The 17,681-nt window shown below is 38.5% G+C and overlaps 1 protein-coding gene across 2 annotated transcripts in view; it reads left to right on the top strand.

The window, feature by feature from the left end:
* The first annotated feature begins 261 nt into the window (after positions 1 to 261).
* The window catches only part of COL21A1 (collagen type XXI alpha 1 chain), a 178,048-nt gene continuing 160,628 nt past the window's right edge, over positions 262 to 17,681 (top strand). Inside the window, exon 1 of one of the 2 annotated variants that reach the window (XM_057494381.1) lies at positions 262 to 404. The gene's annotated coding sequence lies outside the window, so the exon portion shown is untranslated. The remainder of the gene's footprint in view (positions 405 to 17,681) is intronic. The other variant, XM_057494380.1, reaches the window with a different exon arrangement.

The following is a 17,681-nucleotide window of genomic DNA, read 5'->3' on the forward strand; positions in this document are numbered from 1 at the left end:
GGATGAGCCTGGCCCCGGCCCTCGCCAGCCCCGCGCGCTGGCCCTTCCCCGCGGAGCCCCATCGGCCCTGCTGCGCGCTGCGGCCCCGCTCGCCTCTCCGCAGCCGCGGTCGGCCGGGCCTCGCAGGATCGGAGCCGCACGTTTCCAGCCGGGCGCCCCCCGCGCTCGCCCCCGCGGCCCTCCGTCCCGCCTCCGCCGCCGGGGGCGCGGCCGGGGAGAACGTCTCGGGGCTCCACCCCCCGGGCTCCGCGCGCCCGCCGCTGGGCCGCCCCTCCGCCGAGGGCCCCACAGCCGCTCCAGCCCGGCTTTCGTCCGGGGTGCGGCTGGTCGCTGCGGGGACGCCCGGAGCCCCGGGGGCGCGCGCCGCGGGCGGCGGCCGGAGCCCCACCTGGACGCCGCGCCAGGTAAGGGGCCGCCGCCCGCGCTCCGGTTCTGCCCTCCGGGGCTGCACTTGGGCGTTTGGGGTCCGGGGCGGCGAGACCGGGGGGTGAACCCCGCGGGCGGGCTGGAGGCTGGGACGCAGGGTTTGTCCTGCAGAGTTCCTGGGAGGGTCGCCGGCCGCTGGGAGTGTTCGGCCCCCGAGAATGGATGAGGTGCGGCGGTTACCCCTGAGCTCACCTGGGTTCTCGGAAGGGCTGCGGCTTCCGCAGGTGGGGGGCGAGGGGCGGGGGGCCGTGGGCTGCTGCTCAGCAGGCAACCTTGGTGGGGCGGGGGCCGGGCTTTAAAAAACTTCATGCCGGAGCAGCACCCCAGACCAGTTCAGTCAGTCTCCGGGAGGGGACCTCGGGCATCCGTCTGAAAAAACCCACACCTGTTCTCAGGTGATTCCCACGCGGAGTAGCTGGGGAACCAGGGAGGTCCCTGGCCGGCCGCGTCGGCTCGCCCGGGAGCTTTGAGAAGCGCGGACTCCAGCCAGGCTGGAACTCTGGGGATGGGGCCGCCTTCTCTTAACGAACCCTCCAGGTGACGTTAGTGTTCGCTCAGTTTTGAGAACTGTTGAGCTCAGTGAAGGTAAGGACAAACGCCTGCGAATTCTCCTCCATAGGAGGAGGAGGAAACAGACCCCTTTTCAGAAAATCATAGGAATTCACATATTAAATAATATGTACTGTGTATATATATGTGTGTGTGTATAATAATAATACTGTGGGCTTTGGAGGATCCTATAAAAGACAGACTTACCATGAATCTTTGGCTCTCAGTGAGATGATCCCAGATCATCCTTGTCGCCCCACATCAGGACTCTTTTTTTTTTAAATTTTAAAGTGAAGCTTTAAGGGATTCATGCCAGTTCCCCAGAGTGGAAGGGGATTCAGCATTGCAGGTCTCTGAGTTATGTGAAGTGGCCCCTTTCTTTCATGTGATAAGAGATCTGAGACTTAAAATTTTTGGCAAAAAACATTCCAGCTGTTCCTAAGATATTAATACAGAAAAAGAACGACTTGGCAAATAGGCTTAAATGGATTAGAAAATTCGATGTTGGATAAGAAAAGCTAAAACAGGCATGACCCGAGCACATGTGTGCTGTGGTGAACATAATGCTGACTGTAACAAGACTTTCCGGAGAATGTTGATTTCCCTTGCTGCTAGTTTCTGTGCCAATTTGTGATGGAGGTACAAAGACTTGTTAGGCGACAGGTACTAAGCTGTGTTGAGAGAACTGGGACATAGTAAGCAGTGGGGAGGAGCAGGAAGTGAAGTCTCAAGCCTCAGGTTCAAGACCTGCTCTTCTGCTTCTCCATGCTCATGTATAGTTGCATAATTTCTCCAAACCTCACTTTCCTTGTCTGTAAAATGGGGACTGCAGTAGTACAATGCATATTTTATAATTCTCACATTGTTGTCAGGGTTAAATAAGATAATGCCTCTAAAGTGTCTAGCATAGTAAATGTTTGTTAGCTCAGAATGTGCACACACCACACACAAACTAAAAACAAAATACAAACCTAAATCCCCAAACACCTTGAAATGAAAAATGTATTGATAACACAGTTAGATTTTGTATTTCCGTGGCAATCTCATTATTAGAATTTAGTTTTTACTCTTTACCAGAATGTTAACATATGACCACCCTCAAATTATCTTTGAAACTTTATTGCATGTTTTATATGGCACTTTCTGGAAAAAATTTTTTTAGTAGATTAGTTTCAAGGCAACAGCCTGGTATTTATTTATGTACTCACTGCTTATGGTGAAGGATTTAACCATCTGGTGGCACTTATAATCTATTAGCATACACATTTAAGTAGGCTTAAAATGGATATCTCCAGAATATCATTCCTTACTTAAAGAAAAAGTTCGAATGGTAAGAGAGCATCTGAAAGAGAGCTTGCTGTGAATTAGAAGAGAACCAGTTGAGAAGTACTTTTGAAATTTCTTAGGTTCTTGAGAGAGAGAATAAAATGAAACCTTATTGGTTACATCAAGACTTATTCAAGACAATGTAAGAGAAGACAAAATGAGGACACAGAGCAAGGACAGGCCTAAACTGGCAAAAAGATTAGGTGAGGTAATTTAAGAGTCCTGTTCGTCTTTAACTGCAATAATTTCAAAATGCTTCTAATCACATACACAAGAGCAATTCCTTCCACATTATTTGATTTGAACTGATCTGGATGGTCCTCCTAGGACCAAATAGTTCTAGTGAAAAAATATGTATGGTATTCTAAAAAAGGATGCCAAATGATTCTGTACTTTGAAATTAGTCTTGATTGTCTTTTAATTTCAGTGATAAATTGAATATTAGATTTCTAAGATAGAGGGTCTTTTTTGACTCTTGCATCCTTAAGTAAAAGAAGTGGTACCCCACCTATTAATGATCTTATGTGACTTCTAGATGACTAAACATAAGGCAAGTTCCATTATATAAGCATCTCAGGAAATCAGGTGTTTCTCGGGATACTTTTGAAATTTCCATTTAATGTTATTAACAATGTAATTGGAATTTAATGTTATTACATTAAATTGCAATTACAATTTAATATAAAAAGGGTTTCTCTCTGGCTCACTGTATGAAATGAATCTTAGCTGCAGGGATGCAAAGGAAAGATCAGAGGCAAAAATCTTGATGGGAAAAATGAAGACATGCAGGAATCAAATTATGTGTTCTGGATAATTTAACTGAAGAGTTATGAGGGTCAGTGATGTCTCAGTTCAGAGACAGGATGTGACAGCACTGCTTGCAGTGAGGGACCAATTATGAATGATCAGTATTGCAAAGTTCCACAGTGATTTTGGATTCTTCTCTTGTAGGCATGAGGCCTGGAGTAGAGACTATCCCAGTGAAGGAACCTTGATTGCACTGGCTCACCTAGGTTTTGATAGTTACCTGGCTTTCATTTAGGTTCATTTTGAGGACCCTCTTTGTTCCGAAGTGGATGGTTTTACTATTAAGGTCAATCTGGAAAGTCTTGTGATTAACACATATCACAGGAAATGGATACATGTTCTTATTTTGTGTTATCATCTTCTGATTTTATTTCTCAGCATGCAATACTAATTCTGTAGCTTGATTTTTTGTCATTCTTGTGAGAAACAAAGTTGAAACGTTCATTTCTGGTAGGTGGTCCAATCTCAAAGAATCAGCCATGAAGGCCGAGTCCCCAGCTTTCTCCATCTCATGGTGAAGGACACACACTCTTAGACTTTCTAACCTTGAATCCTGACTCTGTCACTTACTAATTGTTTGAACTTGGACAAGTTACATAACCTTGCCTCTGTTTCCTTACAAGTAAAATTCGGGTAATGGTACCTACTTCTGTGGGGTTGTTGTGCAGAGTAAGTGGATTAACATATATGAAGTTCTTTTAATGGTACTTGGCTGATAGTAAATGCTTAATAAGAATTTGTTATTATTTTACCTTAGACATTGATGAATGGTTTAAGCTGAAATCTCTTTTCTGTTTTCTCCTCTGAAAATTGCATCCTAAAAAAGAAGTAGTAGTTTATGTTCATTTGATGGTTTTTCTGTTTTAGCTAGTGGGAGAATTTGTTTCCGAATAAATGAAATATGTCAAGTTTCAGAAAATAATACAACATTTTGAACTTCAAGAATCACTGCTTTAACCAACTGGCTCCCATACTTGACTGCACGTTGGAATCACCTGAGAACAGTTTTTTTTTTATGTTATGTTATTTTTTATTTTTTTTTATTTTGGTATCATTAATCTACAATTACATGAAGAACATTATGTTTACTAGGCTTCCCCCTTCACCAAGTCCCCCCACTGAGAACAGTTTTTTTAAGAATGCTGATGTCCAAGCTGATTAAAAATGAATGTTTATTAATAAATTAAAATCAATTTATTATGAAAAGGGGTAAAGTGGTCATATCCTTTATAAAGAGAGGTCCTGTAACATTACACAGTAACCATATCCATGGGATTCCCATGTACTGATAGAATTTTTAGAATGGTGAGGGGTATTAGAATTTGTCCTGTATTAATGGGGAAACAGAAGCTTGTAGACATCATTGACTAAGGGCTCAGGAATGGTGGTGGCCCTAGATAACAACTCAGGTTTCCTGTGTTCCTGCTGTGCACAGTTTTTCATTCACCTACCTTGTCTTCTGAAAAATCAGCTAATGTGACAAAAGCACATAATTTAAAATAAAGTGCTATTGGAATACTATAGATCTGCCTGTCCCATTTAACCAAATTTGATTGCAGGGTTATTTATTCAAAAGATTTCCTTAATGAAAATGATGTTGATGTCCAGGAAATTAATCTATAGCCATCAGTTGTGGAAAGGTTATTTTTTTTTTCCCCACTAGATTCGTGTTTACTAATGATTCAACTTAGTTTTCTTCTTGTTGTCTCTTTGGCATTTTGGTTTTTACTAATGAAAACCTAGGATATCTTTGAAAATTTCAGGAAACACTGACAATTTTCTCAAGTCCAAATTTGGTGACCTTCTGGGAATCCTGCCAGTTGCTTGTGTTTGAGTCAGTGTTTAGTTTTGTTTGACTTGTCTTGTTTTGATCTGGTCAGTTTAGCCATGATTACAATGTTATGATACCCATCAGCTGTTTGTTTTTACAGTTATTGGTGTCAAGAAGTGAAGATTATGTACCAAGAAAAATTTTCTTTTTAAATTCAAAGTAAAAAGAAGTTCTAGTGAAGATTGAGTTTTATAGAAAGTTTGTTCTGTAAATATTCTTTGGAAATTTCATTTTTAAACATTTTTTATTATATATCAGATAAATAAAAACAAATAGAACGTATGTATTTTATATTTATGGTAGCTTTCAAATCCATAGGTGATTCAATGACTGAAACGACTTATGAAATACATACTTTAAAAAATTTTAAATCTTGTTGTATCTATGTATTTTGCTACTTTATTAGGAAGAGAGTGTTTGATTCCACCTCATGGGAAGTGTCTAGGGTTGTGTTTTCCAGGACTAATATAATTTTCTAGGACTAGATAGAATATTAAAGGTAAGACAGGGTGGACCATTCTTTGTAAGTGTTCAACCATTCACCAAATAGTGATTAAGTGCCTACCAAGTGCTTTGCCATCCTAAGCGGATTCAGAGAAGTTGCTAAGTTCAGCTTAGTAAGTCTATTAATAGCCAATAGGCAGTCTTCTTTTTTTAAATGGAAAACCCCTTCAATTTATTATATAAAAATATCATTTTGTAGGTATCTCTAAGTAAAAAAATGTGTAAGGCAAAAGTAGTTCTCACTTAAATTTAGAAAAACCAATAAGCATAGTGTGATGTGCCAGCTTCTTCTCAAATCATTTTTGATTCTCATTTGACCTAATACCATGTATCCGTCTTTAGGAAGGGTTGAATATGATTTGAAGGAATATCTTGGCAAGAAGTGGAAAGGTTATCCCAGAAGGAGGCGCTGTGGAGAAGGTAAACACGCCAAGATCTGAGGACACTGGCGACTGTGCTACTTCTCTGTAGAAACTCACTCTTTCCTTTTGGCGGTTTGCCTTTTCATAATTTTACACTTCCCTCACTTTCCTCTCCCGGTTCAAATCATTTGTGAGCTGGCACCTCAGGGCTAAGGTTTGACATGAGTGAGAGTGAAATAGCTTTAAGGAACAGGGATGACATGGTAACTGTCTTAACTAGAACAGTATAGGCAGAGTTCCTACATGGGTCCCTTTGGACTGAGGAGGGAGCAAGAATAAAAGGAGAAGATGGGATTCAGAGGCCTTGAAGGGAATTAGTGGCACAAGGAACCCAATTCAAGCTCTTGTATATTTAGTGGCAGCAAGTGTGTAAATGTGTAGTTTGAGCAAGTAGGTACCTACTGTTTATGTTTCTATAGTGCCATCTAAATAATAGTAGTAATACTATTATATATATAATATATATGTCAAGTGCTAAACATGATACATAGTGTATATAATATATATGTAATACATAATATATATGTCAAGTGCTAAACAAATAGACCCTCTCATTATTTCCTATAAGGCTCTGGACAGTGAAATGGGACACTTGGTTTCTAATTTCAGCCTTGCTTAAAAGTTGGTAGCTCTACAGTAAGGGAGAGCTGGGCAGGTGTGATTAAAGTCATCTTCTGTTTTGCTTATTGTATCTTTTTCTTTTTCTTGGTTGAAGGCACCATTTCAGGCCATCATGGAACATATAAAGAGTTGCAGCTTAGAGCATCTGTATGTAGAGCTTAAATCAATGTGGAGTAGCATCCTTTGGAGATTAGTATACTGAGAAATGTACAATGAATTCCTAAAATTCCTATTAACATGCTTCTTGAATTTTTACTGAAGATGGACGTTACTGTAAATGAGGAATGATGAAATAAATAACAGACCATTTAATTTCAAGAAAATTGTGAATTCATTTTCATGATGCCTAAACACATTTTTTTTTTTGGCTTCCATGTGGGAATTACATAAAAAATGTTTATTCATCTTTTCGATCCTTGAAAAAGTTTCTTTCCAGATTCTGAATTAGGAGCTTTGTGAGGGAAATCATGTTTATATGAATAATCGAATTATATTTTTAAGCTCTAAATTGCATGTTTCTCAAAGTATTAACAGTTTTGTTTGTGTGGTAGGATGATATTTCCATGCCTGCTTTTCTTTGTTTTCTCTGTTTGCTTTTAATACACAAGCATTATTTTTATAATGCAATATTGAATGCATAACTACATGCTTTGTAGATGGAAACATTTGAAATTGAAAATTTGAAATTCCATCCAAATGAGAACTAATGATATTACAGTGTGACTATGTTCCTATAATTCATAATGTACCTACTGTGCCAGAGGTGCTCTTAAATATCAGACACATTAATTAAAGATAGTAAAGTCTGGCTAAAAGGATGTAGGAATTATTTTTTTAAAGCAGAAAATCAGTTTATTACTCGTTATGAATTCCAGAAGAATATTATATGCTCTAATACACTGAGACCATGTAAGATAATGGCTAAGATTATGGGTGTGTGTAGCCATGGTCCTGGGCCCTTAGCTCTTCTGTAGCCTTCTGCATGGTAACTAACCTTTTGAGGCTTAATTTTCCAATCTGTCAAGTGAGGATGACAGGGCCTACTTCACAGTGTGGGCAGGAAGGTTAAAGTGAATAAAACAGATTAAGACTTTCACATAGTGCCTGGTAGGTAAAAAGTATTCAAGTTAACTCAAATTCATTATTATCCTAAGTATGATATTCTCCCTACTTACAAGTTTTTTCACACCTATGATTTGGATATTATCTTTTGGAAAGTGTGTTACTTCTTTAGATGAGAACATCTTCCATACCATCTAGGTCATGGGAAAGAGGCAAATCCAGATATTCATCATTATCCATGTTGTGCCAGGGGAGAAGAAAGTGCAGATGCAGGGGAAGGATCTGCTCCTGAAGCCGGGTGTGCACTGGCAGCAATAATGGAGGCTTTTGGGAGCAACTTCTTGTGACTAAATGTGGATGCTGGAGTCCTAGAGGCCGTCACCCTGTCGTCAGCCCAGTCTCAGGGGGACACGGTGGTTGCTGGTTGGGACCGAGGGCCTTCTCGAGTCTTGCTGGAGGCCGCAGGTAGCTTGTCATGACCTCTGGGTTTAGCGATTGTACATCTCTTTGTTCAAGGCCGTAGATAGTCCACATCATGACTTTGTGAGAATTAGAAGAAAGCCTTTTCCCTGGGCCGGGCAGCCTCGGGTCTCAGTGTCCATTCGCTTCCTCAGCCAGATGGCCCTGGGGCTGCCGCAGCCAGGACTTTTGTCCATCTGTTGAGGACAAGAATTAATTCATCATTCAGCAAATATGTAGTCAGCTCCTTCTGTAGATTAAACTAGATCCTACAGATGCAGCAATAAATAAGACATGATCCCTGTCCTCAAGGACTCGTAATCTCTTAGCAAATTTCCCCGTAGATGCTCTGGATGTTGGAACACCACAAACCTCCTGACCGTATTCTGTTGCTGGCTCAGTGTAGAACGCTTTAGGGAGGTTAGTGAGCCTGTGTTCATATGTTAATTGCTCCCAAACCCACTAATCTGAAGGTTTATTATTATGCTCTGCGGTTGGATCTCTGTTCTCTTCAAAACTGTGGTGAGTTCTACATATATAATGTACATCAGTAAGTTTCTACAAAGTATTTAAGTGAGCATGTAGTCTATGAAGCCAAAAACTAAACCAAACAAATAACCGTGATGAATTGAATTGAGTTGATTGAGGACTTGACAGAAGGAAGTTATGGAGGCACTGGGAAAATCAGAATCAATTGTTTTTAGATTATACATGTCAGAACCCTGGAAAAAAGTGTGGCTATTTTTGATGTCTGGTTAGTTCTAAATTAGCTCATTAAATGAAAAGTCCATTACTGATAGAAGATAGAGCCATTTGTGCATCTGTGTTTCTGTAACTGTGCCTCTACATATTTTAATTTTTTTGCTGGATAGTGTAATTTCACACTGGACGTTTTTTGGCCAGACCTATTGCATTATTAAATGCCAATGAGTTTGTGCATTTTAAATGTTTCTACATCATCCTGGATACGGCTGCCAAGTTGAATTCCAAATTTTCCTTCTAGTAACCTGCCATGGTTTTGAGCTTTGGACCTAAAACAGCCTACGTAATATTAGAGGAGCAATTATAATTTCACTTTTTCAAACTTGATTTGAATATTAATTACTCAAATTTAAAAATAAATGGATGTATGCTTTCCATTTTATTTCCTCTTCCGGTTTACCCCCAAAGATGAGCATTTATCATAAAGTGATGCAGAAGAAATTTTTTCCTATTCCTATTTTTTCATTATTTTAGTATTGCCAATCCTTAGACAAGGCCCTTCTCTTTTACCCAAGACAGTGTCCTCAAGAAATCCTCTTACATGGAACTTGCAGTGTTTCCCAACTGTAATGAGGGCGTAGCTCGGCTTTTCCAGAGTGCAAGACTTTGCTACTATTTATTACTCTAGACTCTAGAGAGTTTCCGATTTTAGCTTTTTTTTTCCTTCAAATTTTTTCTCCTCTTGGGATTTCTCAGCCATCTATGGATATATTCTAGGATAAAAGGGGAAGGGAAGAGGGCATATTTTATTATCTACAAAAGCTTCAAGAATGGGTGTCAGTGTCTGTAACCATTGTTCTCATGAGGAAGTTGGGAAGTTTTAAATGGAAAACGACACGAATTTTCATATGTCAAGGTAGGGGGACACGGGAACTCCCGAGGAAGCCATTACTGTGTATTGCATCACTTATAGAAGGAGATGTAATTATAAAAACATTGAATATGTGCTATATGAATAAAAAGAGGAGTGATGACTCAGCAAATTTAACTTAGGTGGCAACCAGGGTGCCTAGTAGACTGGAGGTTAGGATGACCCCAGGTCATATGCTTATGATATAGTTGGGAGATGGGCTATTTCAATTATAATTTTTAGGAAGCAAAAGTAAGACTCTAATTGGACTCCAAATGGTTTAATACTGAAGATAGACACTGTGGAAGGGGGGGTCTGTTTTTGTCATGATTTGCTTCACAGAAGAGGTAGGGCTTGAACTTGCTTCTTGAAGCATGATTCAGTTTGGACACACACTCTAGCAAGCGTAAATTATAGGAATGGGAATTATCTTACAAATAATTGTTTATAATACAAATATTGTTTGCACCAATAACACTTGATACCTGGACCTCTGGTGAATAGCATACCTAAGGAGCACACTATCCAGTGCCCAACACCTCCAGTGATGGGAACTTTCAGTTTTAGGGGCATCCCCATTTATTAAGAACCTTTAACTTAACTGAAAACTTCTTCCCTGGAGTTTCCAGGCATTGGTCCTAATATTGTATTCTGGGACTGACAGTGCCAAGTTTAATTTCTTTTCCATGTGGCAGTCTTGCCAGTATTTGAAGACAAGGGGAAGATCATATTCAAATACCACTTCTTTTCTGCAATGGTTTGGAGTTAATCTCCAGTCTGGTCAGTCTCCCCTGGACACAAAGATTTTTCATTCTTTTTGAACCACTGGTTGCTGATAGATAGGGTATAGCCTGTCCTTTTTCTCCCTCTAGCCCAACAGCAACCAGTTAGCAGCCAGGTTACAATAATGACTTCAGTTTACCATTATTGAAAACATTTCAGTCTACTTAGACCTCCTGCTCTTAAGCCACCTGATTCCTACTGAGAAGTCAAGAATCCAGAGTTTGGATCCCAGGACTTTTATGTGTTTCTTTTGAATTTTGTCTTGTTGCAGTTGGCCCATTGTTTATCCAGGTGGAATCTTTTAAAATCCAAAGTCTTTCATTCAATCAGAAATCTTTCTTAGCTTTCCTTTGTCTAGAACTTTGATTTGTCAGGCCATCACTGCCCTCACCCAAATTACCAACAGCCATTGAACTAGGTAAGGCAAATGGCAGGATTCCAAACCCTTTCACTAGAAACCTCTTACCAGGTGGGCATAAGGTGTTACTCTCCATTGGGGAGCCGTTCAATTAGTTGTGCATTAAGCTTACATTTATCTGTTTTCATTTTTGAAATATCGTGAGTACAGTATTCTCCTGATGTCAGCCCAGTATTCCCTTCAAAGAAGTACAGGTCAGTAAGATTTCTGCCTTGCACTTAAGGGTTTTATGTGAGTTTTTAAAAATTAAAGTATCATTGATGTACAGCCTTATGAAGGTTTCATATGAACAACATTGTGGTTTCAACATTCACCCATATTATCAAGTCCTTACCCCCCACCCCATTGCAGTCACTGTCTATCAGTGTAGTAAGATGCTGTAGAGTCATTACTTGTCTTCTCCATGCCATACTGCCTTCTCTATACCTACCTATATTGTGATTGTGAATTGTAGTGACCCTTAATCCCTTTCTCCCTCCCCACCCGTTCTCCTCGCCCCCTTCCCTTTGGTAACCACTAGTCCCTCCTTGGAGTCTGTGAGTCTGGTGCTATTTTGTTCCTTCAGTGTTGCTTTGTTTTTATGCTCCACAAATGAGTGAAATCATTTGGTACTTGTATTTCTCCACCTGGCTTATTTCACTGAGCATAATACCCTCTAGCCCCATCCATGTTGTTGCAAATGGTAGGATTTATTTTCTTTTTATGGCTGAATAATATTCCATTGTGTATATGTACCACATCTTCTTTATCCATTCATCTACTGATGGACACTTAGGTTGCTTCCGTATCTTGCTATTGTAAATACTGTTGTGATAAACATAGGGGTGCATGTGTCTTTTTGAATCTGGGGACTTGTTTTCTTTGGGTAAATTCCTAGGAGTAGAATTACTGGGTCAAATGCCATTTCTGTTTTCAGTGTTTTGAGGAACCTCCATATTGCTTTCTGCAATAGTTGGACTAATTTATATTCCCACGAACAGTGTAGGAGGGTTCCCCTTTCTCCACATCCTCCCCAGCACTTTTTGTTTCTTGTCTGTTGGATATTGGCTATCCTAACTGGTGTGAGGTGATTTATGTGAGTTTCTTATAAGCAGAATATGGGTGGATTTAACAAAAACACAATCTGAAATATTTGAATTTTGAATAGTAAATTTAACCCATTAAACTTTATTATGATTGCTAATACATTTGGATTTTTTCTTTGCATTTTACTTGGCTTTTTGTTTTTATCATTCTTTCTTGTTCTTTCTTGTGATTATTACTATTAGTTTTCTGTGTTTGGAATTAAATTTGCTTCGTTTTCTTCCCCTACCAGTTATCTCTGGAAATGACATTCCTACTTACATAAAATTAGTTGCCATTATATGTCTGTGTATCAATTACAACCTATGTTTTCCACTAATAGCTAGTTGGTATCTACCTCTCCCACCCAGATAATTTATTTATCCTATAAGCCCTCACCCAGTTCCCAGTTTGAGAGCTTGTATTTTATTTCTAAAATGTTATTAACTTTTTTCTGTAACAATTTTAGGTGGAAGTTTATTTTGGGGGAATGGTTAGGGCACAGTGGCAAATTCTGTTGATTAAAAAAAAATTTCTATTCCACAACTAGCTCTTAGTTTTGTTTATTTTCTAGTAATGTTTTTTGGAGCTACTGAGTAGATAATAAACATTTGAGTTATTTAATGTTCAAATGCTCAAAATGCCCAAAAATGATTTTCTTTGGTTCCATATTTTCCTGCAAAACTTTGAAAATTTTGATGCATTGTCTTTTAGCTTTCCTTTTGTGATAAGAAGTCTATAAACAATCTGAATTTTATTTCTTTTTAGGTATTCGCTTCCATCCCCACCTCCTCAACCACCCACATAGAAACTTAGGAATTTTTGCTTTGTCTTTTGAATTATAATTTTTCACCAATATGTGTCTAGAAGATCTTTTCCTCCCACAGTTTGGTACTTGTGACCCCTTTCAATCTGAAGATTCAAATTTTTATTTAGCTCTGAAAGCATTCTTCTATTATTTCTTCATATGCCTCTTTATTTTTTTCCTTCTGAAAAAGTCTTTTTTAAATTTTTGTAAAATTTGTGTCATTTTGCATTGTGCTGGTAGCATTCTTCAACTTTATTTTCCATCTACTTCCCTCTTCCCATATATATCTCTGAATATATTAATTACATTTAAGCTAGTTATCTTTTTACTATTATTAACTCTGTTTCTATGGGTATTATTTACTCTCTTTGCTGAGTTTGTGGTCTTCCTCTGTGATGCTGGTTTTTATTGAATATTTGTTCACATCTTTGTGTTTGCAATTTCATGTTTACAACTATATGGATTTTTTTTTTCCTGTTTACTATAGCTTGCCCCTAATAATTACAGAGTAGGGCAATATACTAGTGTCTTACCTTCTGGACTTGGCTACTTCTTGTTCCTCTTGGGTTTTGCTAGTAGGGGACCTACCTGAGGCCTCTTTGCCAGTCATGTCTAAGAGCCTGTCTATACTCATGCTTCCCATGGATATAAATAGAAAAGAGTTGCCTACTATCCAAAAGGCCATTATTCTTCCTCAGTCGTGCAAAGAGCTTTTTGCTAAGCCTAAGAATCATTTACCTCTCTGTCAGGGAACTTTTCCACTTTCTGCTCTGAGAATCCTTTTTCTCCAGCTCTGAGTGATACTGTTCCTCTGACCTTCCCGGCAACATATGCCATGGAATTGTGAAGCGATCATGTTCAGTGTTAATCTGGTGATATTCGAAAGCACCTGTAATTGTGGAAAGGAACAGAAGTCATTTTGGTGCCTTCTTTATTAATTTGGCTATGAGAATATTTTGGACCAAGTGTTATGTTATGTGGATAGCCATAATTGCTCTTTGGGGCCTGGGGTAATATGGCTTTAGGGATCTTGTTTGCAATTTCTTCTGAACGACATTTGGATGATGTAGGAAAATAAGAGCATCTCCTTTTGGATAGAGTCTGACATACTGTTATTCTGAGACTGCACTTGGCACTTGAAAGAGAAATGTCAGTTTTTCAGCATGAACGAAGTCCAGTGCAGCTGTTTCTGCTTTAGACCATTGAATTTGAAAAACTGTTTAAGAGACAGTAACCAACTTTGGATGGTTACTGAGTTATGAAAGTTTCCCATCTCATGAGTTCCTTGCATTGTGGATGGCAGATTTGATAATGATACTATCCTGAGTTGGTGTAGCATGATCCCTTTTAGAGCTCCTTTCTGCAAAAAGTTCTATAAATATTTAATGACAATGTCACCTCTTATAATTCAGTGTCTTTATCATACTAGTCTCATCCAGCAGGGATTTGAAAATATCATTTTAAACATCACACAATGTGATCATTTGCCAAGGTGTGAACCAAGATATTTACAAACTAAAATATTTTCTAGTTCTCTTGGGTTGACTTTTTCCAGAAAAGTATTTAATTAATTACTCAGTTTGAAGTATAGTATTGCCAATTTCCAGAATGCCAGGCATAGCTTTGTTCAAATATAAGAATAAAACACATTCCACTGCCAAATTGTACATTTTCCCCCAACTCTCTACCATGTAAGAATATCTGTACTAGTTCTCTGTCACCATCCCTGTTGGCAGATAATCAAAACCTGACTGTGCTATTTATTTGCTCACATTTATGTGTGTGTGTGTGTGTGTGTGTGTGTGTGAGAACACTGTAAAATAGTGTAAGAAACCCCACCTTTTAGGATTCAGAACTATACCGCAGTCATTCAGTTGGATTTCTGTAGTAGTGTTTGTCATTTGTTTAGAAGGAGGAGCATTGTAAAGGGATTATTTTTTGAGAGTTTAGCAATAAAAACAAAAGGCCGTCACCAAAAGAGAATGATCAGGATGATACTGTGCATGTCTTTGGAGCTCTCTGAATGTAATAGAAATGTTATAGATATGATAATTTTTATTACAAAATGTTAATTTATGGAAAATTTGTAATGCATCAGATCCAGTTTCGAATAATGGAAAGAAATGACTTTTTTGGTTGTTTTAGAAAGCTAATTGCCAATCTGATATTTAATGGAATGAGTAACTAGGTGATTTATTTCAGAAAATAGAAGTGCAGCTGATTTGAAATGGAAGAGCTCCTCTAGCTCACTCATTTCCTCACCCACTGGTTTTATAGAGGAGATACTGAAGTCCACCCAGGCTTGTTTTCTTGTCCAGATTGCCGCAGTGTCAGTGGCCCTGCTGGGCCTGGGACAAAGATGGTCCAGCTGCCACTACAATCCTCTTTTCCCCACATCTAGCTGAATAAGTCCAGGAAGGAACGGAATGTTGTGACTCATCACTTTTAAGCAAGTTACTGTTACTGCACTGAATATAATGCTTCCTTAATTAACAAATGCAGGATGTTCACCATTTTCCATACCAGAGCTTCCTTTTAGATGGTAAAAAAAATTGCATAGTGGTTTATTTTTGAGGATGGTCTTTTCATTTCTATTCTTTTAAACACAGTTAGTCATGTTTATTTGGTTCCCTTGAATGTCAGGATGGTAGATTTTATTAGTTCGCACTGACTCCCCCCTGTCCCCGGGAAACCTCTCGGGCATACGTAGGAAGGGGTAGTGGAGCCATTTGGGAGGTAAAAAAAGATTGTACTGCATGAGGCATTCTGTTGTTCTTGGCTCTTTAGCAAACATTTTCCTTGTAGAAACAAAAGGCTGGCTTTTGATCTGGCAGTGCTATGAAGGGTAGGTAGGAAAAAGCATGGCAGTATACTTGGGGGAAGGGTGGAAAATGCTGAAGTTGATTGAAAGTCTTGCATTTTATTAAGTGCTTAGAAACATTTCCCATGGATGATAGCAAATAAAGGTTAAGATGAAATTCATTTTGGCAAGGAGAAATGTGAAACTGATTTATAAAATATTGCACTTTTCCCATGAACACACACACAGAAGATGCATATTTCAAATTTGTATTTTCTTAGTTGAATATCAAAAGATAGGATATTGAAAATTGGGAATATTTAGTTTGTGACAAAGAAATGCAACTTGGGAATATTTAGTTTGTGACAGAGACGCAACTGGTATTTTGCAGTTTTGAAATGTGTGTTCTTCCCTTAAACAATCAAAGCATAAGTAAACCTGATAAAAATCATCCATGACAATGTTTTAGAAGTTAATAGCAATACAAAAAAAAAAAAAAATTATCGTCATTCACCTTGCTCAAGGATGCCATTTAAGTTAATAGAAGAATTATATAGATTCCTAACAAACCAATAGAATGAGGCTCTAGAATTAAGGAAAATATTTTGAGGCTTGAAATTGTTTAGTTTAAGAACTCTTTTAATACTTGGTAGGTGCTAAAAATATGTCACTTCATGATATTTCTTTATTGATTTATTATTGAGGGAGCATTTTATTCAAGCAGGAGTAAAAATTGGACTCAGTTCTTTGAGATCGATTCCACAGAGGAAGATCAAGTTTTCCTGTCCTTCAGGTAGTCATAGGACATTGGATTAGAAAGGCCCAGGATAGAATGTATCTGGCTTAGTTATAGCTCCTATAGAATAATGACTTTCAAACTTGTTTTACAGGAAGATATTTTACATTGTGACACATCTGTATTTATTGGGTAGATGTATATCAAATATTGTTTCATGATACATATCTACTTTTTCTAAAAACATTATATTCTGAATTTCCCCTTCCATTCCATTCTATTAAAAAACACTAGTCATGACCCACTAAATTGATTTCCCAATCTACTGATGAATCATGTTTTGCAGTTTGAACAACACTGCCATAAACATCCCTCTGTAGTATTTTTTGGTGTGGGGGGGTGATGAATTTAAATTTATGTTGATTGTTATCAACTCTACCAAATACATTTCAGGTACATGTAGGTTTCCATTTCCTGGCCCCATATTAGTTCTGGCCTATGAGTTCAGTGGAAATTGGTATACATTTCTGGAATGGAACAAATAATTGCTAGTTTAAGAGTCTAAAGCTGATTACCTCTGCCATAGCAAGTGGCCATGCTCCTCAGAATGGGTCCTAAAATGAAGAATGAGGTGCAGAGCCCCTAATCAGCCCATAGTGGATATTTAATACAAGCAAAAGAGAAACCTTTGCCATTACAAGTCACAATTTTTCAATATATTTCTCCTCAGCATAGCCAAATCTCCCCTGGTTGATAGAGGATAAGCTGGTGGTGGGAGAGCCTCCTTTTGAAATATTAACTTTGCCTAAAAACATACAAATTTAAATATAAATTTAGAATATCTGACTTTAAAACAATATGTGTTTTTCATGGAAAAATTTGGAAAATATGAGAAAACATAAAAATTACATATTTGTAGTGCTGTTCCTGGAGACAACAATGTTTAACATTTCCATGAAAGATATATATTTTTACACGATTAGCTTACTGTCTAGTTTTGTGTTTTTCTTCTTCTCTTACTGTGTTTTTTTTAACGTCATTAAATATTCTTTGAATACAGGAATTTCATGCCTCTGGAGTGCTCTGTCATTTAGATGACCCAGCATTTATTTAGTTATATTTGTACTGCTAGGCATTTCAGTTTTGTTCAATACAAAGAGTTTTAATGGACTAAAATCTCAGTTCTTGGCACTCAAAAGCAAGTAGTAAGCCAGAGCAGAATCCACATTCCCTCATTCTGCTTAGCATCAGTTGCATCTGCCCATTACCCCATTCCTGGCACATAGTGGGTCCAAATATTCAGCTGTCAAGTAAACAATTCCATATGTCCACACCTCTTGGGGAGCTTAGACTTAATCTTCTAAAAACTAAAAAGCATTTTATTTCCTCCCCTCCATCCCTCAGCAAACACTTTCCCTTGTCCTTCTGGGTTCTTTCTCTCTGGCAAGGACACTG

Source organism: Manis pentadactyla, chromosome 16, assembly GCF_030020395.1.
Source record: "Manis pentadactyla isolate mManPen7 chromosome 16, mManPen7.hap1, whole genome shotgun sequence".
Lineage (NCBI taxonomy): Eukaryota > Metazoa > Chordata > Mammalia > Pholidota > Manidae > Manis > Manis pentadactyla.